This window comes from Eleginops maclovinus, chromosome 22 (assembly GCF_036324505.1).
Source record: "Eleginops maclovinus isolate JMC-PN-2008 ecotype Puerto Natales chromosome 22, JC_Emac_rtc_rv5, whole genome shotgun sequence".
Classification (NCBI taxonomy): Eukaryota; Metazoa; Chordata; class Actinopteri; order Perciformes; family Eleginopidae; genus Eleginops; species Eleginops maclovinus.
Genome location: NC_086370.1, coordinates 3,090,012 through 3,100,034, shown reverse-complemented (window position 1 = coordinate 3,100,034; position 10,023 = coordinate 3,090,012).

Below are 10,023 nucleotides of genomic sequence, written 5' to 3'. Positions count from 1 at the left end.
TCCAGCTCCAATTCACTCGCAGAATTACCTCTTTGACGGTTGATATGACCAGTAAGTAGTATTCCAACAGTTGAGCATGAAGGGTATGGTTGAGGCTTACAGTCAATGTCCTTTAAGCATTAAATAATCCAAATTGTCCTTTGGTTTCTGCGGCAGCTCCTGTACAGCCATGTGCTAGGGTGACCATTTCCATAACACTGAAAAGGAGGACATTATGCGGCATATCAATAAATTACTATGATGTACATAGGACTCTGGTATACTCTCATTTACAATACAATTTTGTGTGGTTTAAAGATGATGTTTGTGTAGCTGAATAGGAAAAAATATTAATGAAAAGTCAAAAAGGGTTTGTTCACAGTATTTGTATTTATTCAATACATTGTGGTGTTCAAAAACTGACCACTGAGATGAATCTTTTAGAGTGCCACAAAGCATAACATGTGTGGACTTAAATGGAAAAAACAAATAACAGGTAACATTCATAATAATACAAAAATGCTTTTTTGAAAAGCATAAATAACCTTTTATGTAAACAACAAAGGAGATTGTAAAAAAAACAAAAACATTTACATTCAACAGCTCAAAAAGTATAGCATTTCTAAAGTGCTTCAGTCTTTTGGGGACTTGTCTTCAGTGTTTTCATCTGTATATGTGTGTGTGTGTGTACAGCAGTCCACCTGTATTTAGGCAAACTCCACATTCACCCTCTGTAGCAGCTCAGGAGACAACAGCACCTCTGACATCATGGCTTCCAAGCCCCCACTGCCCCTGGGCCTGTTTATATCCTGCAGGGACTGGTACAAATAACAATATAGCAAGAATACTGTTATCAACCTTCAAAAATCTGTATTGTTTTCAACCCAATAAATATAAATATTTCATGCAGCCCATCAGTGAAATCATAAGACTAGTGTACTCACCAAAGTAGTTGATTGTCTATCTGCAATACTTCTGTTCTTTCCTGGCTGCATCCAAGAGTTTTTTGTTTTCAATGAACTTCTTGTACACCTCTGTGCAGGGATAAGTGAAATCGACACACACTTGCAGCTCAGCCTCGACACTGTCCACATCCAGGCGATTCCTCTCGTTTCTCCATGCAGTTGTCATCATTGAAAAGACACGTTCTGTGTGTGCATTGCTGCATGGGATGGAGAAAATATAGGCGCTGACCTTCCTGAGATTCACAAGTGGTACATCTGCTTTGGAAAACAGTTTCAAATATCGTTCCTCACTGTGGCAACCTTGTCTGGTGAGCTGAAGGAACCTTCCACCATGGCATATTCCTCATACAGTCCATCCATATCAATGTCCAGATTGCAGGCCTGGACAGCAGCACTGTAGTCTTCAAATGGCACAGAAGTTTTGAGGCCAAGCTTGGCCACTTTGCTAGCTTGTGTCAGAGAAGTCATATCTTTCACTGATGTATTTCTTTGCTCTTTCATAATAAAGCAGAACATCTGCTTCACATTTTTTTGACTGGCAAGGGGGCAGCTGCTTCAGTCATCCCTTTAGCTGTGGGCGAGTCACTGAAAATCTCCCGGTCCACTTTCACGCCGCAGTCTACACTTCTGTACGACTTGTGATGCTTTACAGCATGGTAAACCTTCCACAGCTCAGCAGCGGTTATTTTATTATCCAGGGGCGACGAGGCTTCACGAAAAAATGTCCTCATTGAAGAGGTACCTGCCGCACGTCTATTAGTTTTATGCTTCTCCGTATCCGCATGTCGTTCAATGGCAGCTTTTCCCTTACTGCTTAAGTCAAAATCACAACGACAAAGTGTGCAGAAGCCATGAAAGGAGTCTCGACTGGTTTTAGATATAAAATCGTGCTCTTTCGTCGATTCTGGATTGAATGAGGTCTTACGTTTTGGCATGATGCAAACTTTCTGTCAAAGAAGTGACAGCACATGGAGCCTTGTTTACGTTTTTAACCAATGATATAGCAGATATTTATCTGACACCGCTCTTAGCCAATCATTTGTTAGAACAGATATGTTACGGCATTGGACGTTGTGCTGCGTCCCAGCAAAGATTCTAGAACTCCGCTCTTCAAGCCTAGTGCCTCAAGAAGGAGGACAAATACGCGTCCGGCGCGGACAGGGCATTGAAAAGCCGGACTGTCCGGCCTAAAGCCGGACGTCTGGCCACCCTACCATGTGCGCGTTCCGACGATTCCAGTAATTAGTCGGCTCCCTTCGACGACGTTATCCCCACACAGTCCGTCCTTATCGGAAGTTTTTGACTTATTGTAGTGGCCGTTTTAATATTGTCCAAAGTTCGTAGGCCACTTAGTCTGCAATGTATCTTGGTTCTGACTCGTGTTCCAATTAATTCCAAACCTTTTGTGAAGACCTAATGTAGTCACGGGAGGCAGGTAAACTTGAACGAGGGTTTATTCAAAATAAAATACAGCGTCACCGCAGGTGATTTTCATCCACAAATACATCTCGTTCGGTCCAATAGCCTACCGACTTGAAGTTTGATATAACACGTAACAGTAAACACGGTCAATAACTTGTTGCGATCCTATCTTGCAGACTTCCAGCATCCAACTAACCTAGCATAGCTCCTAAAACTCTTTTTTCCCATGTGTCCTGAAAGCTGCGTTCAAGGCCCTAGTACCATGTTGGAAATAGGAAACCTAGCATTTTACATCAAAAAGTAGTAAACAGAAACATAACCTTAGCATAATCCACCTATATCACTATATACGAAACTATACAAAAATAATAGTATAAATGAAATTTAGCACCATGTAATATGTCAAGCCAACATAAACGTTTTCCCCAAATATGACTGTGTGCTTAATTGGCTCTTACAGATATTAAGCTGTCGTTGGCTCTTTGCTGTAACATTTGTGAATAAAGTTATTCTGGTACTGATAACATTTTAATAAGTCCATAACGTTAAAGATAACTAGTAAAAAATGTAATCTTTTCAAAAGAAAGAAACTGTGTAACTTGAAACATTTGGTATCAAGGCAATGGGAAGTCTCAGGAAACATTTGATCTTAAATAATTTTATGCATTATTTTAAGGTTATGTCAATGTCAGTTTGTAATTTCTATTGACCTTTTTGGAAGATATTGCCTTAATTATTCCATATTACTTTCTGTAACTAGCTTCAAAGCACAATTGCTTCTAACTGCTAGTTAAGGCAATATTTGAAGCAACAGTACTGAAGATCAGAAAATTCCCCTCGGAGAGGACTGTTTGAAAACATCCAGTGTTTGTGTGTGCATGTTTGAGTTTGTTTTTGGGTGTGTCTGCTCTGATTAAACATGTCACTCAGTCTCTCTGCCCCACTCTGCCCAGCAACAAGGTTACCGTGGTGACCTGCAGCAGCACTGATTCAACATTCAAAGATTTATTGTCAAGTGAAATACGCGGTAGCAATGCAATGAATGAAAATCTTATGGCACAGATTCCTCAACAGTGCAATAACAACACATACATTTTTAGAAAAATAAAATAGAAGAGTCCCAAAATACATAAAAGTAGTGCAAGCTCAGGTGTTTAATAGTCTTATGGTCTGTGGGATGAAACTGTCTCTGAGTCTGGTGGTGTTAGTCCTAATGCTGCGGTAGCTCCTGCCAGACGGCAGCAGACAGAGCAGTTGCTGGGGTGATGGGGGTCTTTTATAATCCTGTGGGCTGAGAGGTCCTCCAGGGATGGCAGCTCCTTCCTGGTGATGTGCTGTGCGGTTTTCCCCACCCTCTGTACAGCCTTACAGCTGAGGGCGGTGCAGCTGCCGTACCAGGCCGTGATGCAGCCGATCAGGATGCTCTCTATGATGTACCTGTAGCGGTCAGGATGCTCTCTGTGGTGCACCTGTAGAGGTCAGGATGCTCTCTATGATGCACCTGTAGCGGTCAGGATGCTCTCTATGATGCACCTGTAGAAGGTCAGGATGCTCTCTGTGGTGCACCTGTAGCGGTCAGGATGCTCTCTGTGGTGCACCTGTAGAGATCAGGATGCTCTCTATGGTGCACCTGTAGAGGTCAGGATGCTCTCTATGATGCACCTGTAGCGGTCAGGATGCTCTCTATGGTGCACCTGTAGAAGTCAGGATGCTCTCTATGGTGCACCTGTAGAAGGTCAGGATGCTCTCTATGGTGCACCTGTAGCGGTCAGGATGCTCTCTGTGGTGCACCTGTAGAGGTCAGGATGCTCTCTATGGTGCACCTGTAGAGATCAGGATGCTCTCTATGGTGCACCTGTAGAGGTCAGGATGCTCTCTGGGGTGTACCTGTAGAAGGTCAGGATGCTCTCTATGGTGCACCTGTAGAGAATAGGATGCTCTCTATGGAGCACCTGTAGAGGTCAGGAGGCTCTCTATGGTGTACCTGTAGAAGGTCAGGATGCTCTCTATGGTGCACCTGTAGCGGTCAGGATGCTCTCTATGGTGCACCTGTAGAGGTCAGGATGCTCTCTATGGTGCACCTGTAGAGGTCAGGATGCTCTCTATGGTGCACCTGTAGAGATCAGGATGCTCTCTATGATGCACCTGTAGAGGTCAGGATGCTCTCTATGGTGCACCTGTAGAGGTCAGGATGCTCTCTGTGGTGCACCTGTAGAGGTCAGGATGCTCTCTATGGTGCACCTGTAGAAAGTCAGGATGCTCTCTATGGTGCACCTGTAGAGGGTCAGGATGCTCTCTATGGTGCACCTGTAGCGGTCAGGATACTCTCTATGGTGCACCTGTAGAGGGTCAGGATGCTCTCTGTGGTGCACCTGTAGAGGGTCAGGATGCTCTCTATGGTGCACCTGTAGAGGTCAGGATGCTCTCTATGGTGTACCTGTAGAAGGTCAGGATGCTCTCTATGGTGCACCTGTAGAGGTCAGGATGCTCTCTATGGTGCACCTGTAGAAGGTCAGGATGCTCTCTATGGTGCACCTGTAGAAGTTGCAGAGTATCCTGGAGTCTATGTTGAACCTCTGCAGCCTGTGGAGAATGAAGAGCCACTGTGGAGCTGTTTTGGTGATGGTGTTTGTGTGAAGAGTCCATGTCAGGTCCTCAGTGATGTGGACACAGAGGAACCTGAAGCTGCTGACTGGCGATGGGTGCGTGTCCCTCTCTGCTGCTTCCTATAATCAACAATCAGCTCCTTGGTTTTGCTAACATAGAGAAGGGGGTTGTTATTCTGACCTCTGAATCATGCCAGGACTACAATCTGCAGCAGTTACCAGAAAATGAAATTGAAAATTTCTGTGAACACCTCTCTAAAGCAGGATAGAACTCTTAACTTTGCTATAGTAAAATCCAGGACCTGCGCCTGCACATAGGGAAACTTTTACACAAGGGATGTTCCTCTGGAAGTGTTCTAACCCCTGTGACCTGCAACCCCAGAAATTGTAGTAAAAAGGTAGTCGCAGCATTGTTTTTAATAAAGTTTATGGTTTTCGCACTTACATCCATCACCTGGTGGAAATCTGGTGACATCTTATTTGCTGCAAGGCTTTCACGGTGGAGAAAACAGTGTGTCCATTTAGCTTCTGGTGCACGATCGAGTATCTGTCTGATGACACCCTGATGCCTGCCAGTCATTGATGCAGCACCGTCACTGCACACCCCGACACAGTTCTGCCAGTCCAGGCCGTTCTCAGTGAAGTAGTTATCCATGCAGCGGAAACATTCCTGAGCCGTGGTATGTGTTGTTAGCTCTCCACAAAACAGTATGTCTTCGTGCAAACTACTGTCCCAGCGATAGCAAACAAAAACCAGCAGCAGTGCAGCATTCGTGACATCCGTGGACTCGTCTAGTTGTAAAGAGAAAAACTGGCTACTTTTTATTCTTTCAAGAAGTTGATGCTGTATGTCTGAGGCCATGTCCGCGATACGGTGACTCAGTGTCGTTTGACAGTGGGATGGTCAGCAGCTTCTTTGCAGCGGCCTCTCCGATCATCTCACGGCACATATCAACAGCGGCTGGCAGAACCAACTCCTCCGCTATGGTGAACGCCTTCTTGCTCTGTGCCACACGTCTGGCTACGAGGTAGCTTATTTTCAGTGCACATTTGGAGCTGCCAGTCAGTGACACGACCGACCTTTTCTGCATCTGCAGCCCATTTTCTTTTCTTTTGAGAAATTCCACCGGCTTTCCCACGAGCGTCGGGTGCTTGGTCTGTAGATGCCGTTGTAGTTTTGAGGGCTTTAGTGCCTCATTTGACAGCGTTAGCCCACACTCCACACACTGGGCTCTCGGCACTGCCTCGGTACCTCTGTTTACGAAGCCGTATTTTATATAATCGGGATTGCACAAATATTCCGGTTTACTCTGCAGAAAATGCCCACTGACGGGTCTTCTTGCTGGCAAAATCACTGATGAGTTCCTTAAAGTCCAATGCTCTTGCCAATGTGCTTTTAATGGAGAGAAGAGCAAGACCTGTTCAGTCTATCTTGGCACATGGTGGACCTCAAGTAGTTTTTAACCAGTTTCATCTTGCTGAAAGCACGTTCTCCGCCAGCAACGCTTACAGGTAAGGTGCAGAAAATCCTCAATGCAATGCAGATTTCTCCAAAAATGCTCTGTAGCTGCAGGTTATATATGGCATTGAGGAGCTGAAGAGGTGACAGGTTGTGAGGAAATGTGGCTTCATGTATTATTTTTAGGTGCAAAACTTCATTCTCAAAACCAGCTGTGAGATCGTTGGGATATGTTCTTGTCAGAGTCCGGCATGATACTTTTGTTTGTTCTTCTGGCATGTCAGCAAACTTCAGAATAGGTGCAAAAGTTTCACATATGTTGGCTGTGGTCTGAAATCTTGAACTCAAAGCACTGATGATGCTATCCATTGCAACAAAAAAGGTCTGGTTTCTGAATGTGTTTGCTGCATTGTCTTCATGTGTATTTTCATCTTCCCCCTCTTCATCAGGCATACGTTTCCTTTTTCGTTTCCGCTTCCCTTCACTTTGAAACTGAGTGGGGATGTCCATGCTTAGGGCTACTAGCGAGGCCTCAGCAAGAAGCAAGTCCCATTCACCCCGCAAAGCCTGCATTTCATCCTGTAGTGCTCTAATGTTTGATACTTGAATATCCAGGGATATATTACCTGTTTGAAGAATCAGATTGCGATGTTCGATTGACTGTAGCACCTTAACCCACACAGTAAGCAAAATCACTGCATCAAAGGTGTGGAAATAGGTTTTTTAACTTTTTGCCTTCGATTTGGCATCCCTTGTCAGATTGCATGTGCTTATAACACATTCCAGTGCAACCAGAATAGAGGGCAAACGAGTTGCCACAGCTTTGACAGTCTTGGCACTCCATAGTGTCCGAGGGACGATGAAGTGAGCATCCAGTTTCTTTCTTGAGGATTGCCCATCGCTCTGGACTGGCACTGAAGAAATTGTAGAGACGATTTACAAAGCCAAAAAATGCTGCTACCTCAGTGCTCGACTGAGCTGCATGTACACCCACCAAATTGAGTGTATGAGCGGCACACGGAGAGTACAAGGCAAATGGATTGGCTTTCAAAATATTGGCTTGCACACCTTTCACTTTTCCTGACATGTTGGCTCTATTGTCATACCCTTGCCCTCTACAATCTTCTAATGGTATGCCTCTGGCTTGCAGAACATCAAGAATCATCTCAGAAATTTCACTGCCTGTCTTTTTAAAGAAGTCTTTAAATTGGCAGAATCTTTCTTTTATCTTCCAAATGTCTCCATCTTTGTATGTGTATCTCAACAGTAAAACATTCTGTTCAGTGTGTGACACGTCTGGGGTTGAGTCACATATTATGGAATAGTAGATGGCAGCTTCCCTTTCTTCCAAGATACTATTTAGCACTCGTTCGCCACAGAGATCGATGAATTCATTTTGTGTTTGAGGACTCAGATAGTGTGTTAATCTTCCCTTTTTGTGTTGCCTTATCATTTTCAAGTGGCCTAGTAAAACGTTATCATAACGGGCCAGCAACTCCAACGTACCAAAAAAATTCCCATTATGGACATCACCTAAATCTGTAGTGATGCCTCTAAAAGCCAGGTTCCTTGATGCCAAATGAAGGGTCACATCTAAAAGCCTCTCCAGAAGCAGCCTATTCTTTTCTATTTCCCCTTGCATCTGTTTTTGAAGATGCCCATCCACTCCACTGGCTGTCAAAAGTGAGTGCTGAAGGTTCTTCCATTTTAAATAGCACTGTTTATGGGACATGCCTGTCTCTTGCTCTGGAAGTTTTTTGTACATGTAATTCCATTTAATGTGCTCTAATGTATATCCATCCTTGCTGTTTAGGGCACTTGTGGATGGCTTTGACAGCTCATGGGAAAACAGTAGGCATGGAATGCAATAAAGAGCCTTGGCACTCTCACTGTGAATAAGCCAATCTCTTCTGATTTTCTCACGGCCATTTGGCGACTTTACATATTGAAGATATATTGGAAAGGGTCTACCCTCCATATCTGTCGGTGTCAATGTGTTGATTTTTTCTTTATTTGCCAGTGCACATACAATTATTTCCCTCTGGTGTTTATCTAACATCTCTGGCCATAATCCTGGATCTTCTGGGCAGAACTGTTCGGCTTCACCCTTACTACGTGTTACCTTTTCTGTCCTCTGTCCGTCCTCCTCTCTATCCTGAATGCAACCTTCATGTTCGCTGTCTTCTCTTTCACTATCACTTCCACCATCTTCTCTCACTTCTTCTCTATCAGGCTCCTCTGTGGGAGCATGAAGTATAATCAACATTAGTCTCTTATCAAGTATTGCCAAATACACTAACACCCTGTTGCTGCAGTCATTCAAGTCAAAATAGTTTAATTTTTGCTTTCATGTTGAACTAGCTCACCTTGTCTCAAGTCTGCATCAGTGGATGATGGAGGGCTTGTTGCAGCTGCAGGACCACTTTCTGTGGCAGTTTCTGGAATGTGTTTCACAAATTATGTTTTAGCAGGCAGCTAGGATGGATGTTGGCCATTGTGTAAGCTAATATCAAGACGTCTGGGAACTAGCTTATGCTATATATTAGTATTCATCATGTAGCCAGCATAATAAGGGCTTAGTATTCATTTAATATTTGCTTGCTTCAAATCAGTAGCCTTCTGTTGCAATAGAATGTTCACTTTATTTATCCGTTATGCCAACTTAACCAAGGCCTTATTGAAAGTGTAGCTCTTGGATAGCCTCTGCTTATTTTAGCAACGATAACGGAGGACGTATGGCACCTAATAATGCCGTTTCATCTTGTGTGTTTAAACGTTTGTGCTCACCTTTCTTTGCAAAGAAGTTCGTCAGAACTTGACTTCATTCAATTTGCCTCCTCTCCCTGTCTTTTCTCTCCTTTCTCTTTTGAGAACCAGACTTACATTTTTTACGCTCTGACATCTTGCATATCACCGACACCGACACCGAGTCACCGTAAGCATCAAGGTGCAATTGCCAAACTCCGACCGTGTGGACTGAACCATCTTGCGCTTTTCTCAAGGGGTGTTTACAATAGTGTAGTGACAGCAGATTTTACTTTTTTGGAATAATATACCATACAATTTATTAAAACGAATACGTTAAGCTTGCATTTAGATTGATATTTATCATGAAATTTAGTTGAACAACAACAAAAAATACTTTGAAAAAAAAATAATCTAAACTTCCCATGGGCCCCCCTCTGCCTTGGGCCCCCCCACTGCTGTGGTGTTTTACCCCCCTGTGCGACGGCCCTGGATATATATATCTATATATTTGATATATATCGCTATATTATGGAAGCCCATTTCCGCCATAAAAAAAGAAAAAAGAAAAGTAAAAAAGTCGAAATTATGAGATAAAAAGTCATAATTATGAGATAAAAAAGTCGAAATTATGAGATAAAAAGTCATAATTATGAGATAAAAAGTCGAAATTATGAGATAAAAAGTCATAATTATGAGATAAAAAAGTCGAAATTATGAGATACGAAGTGCGCATGTGTTTTCAATGGTCCCTTCATTCATCATCTCGCTGCCTAACCACGCTCACAATATGCAATCCTAAATGAGGTAACTATAGGTGACTTTAGTTAACGGGTGTGAATTAAAC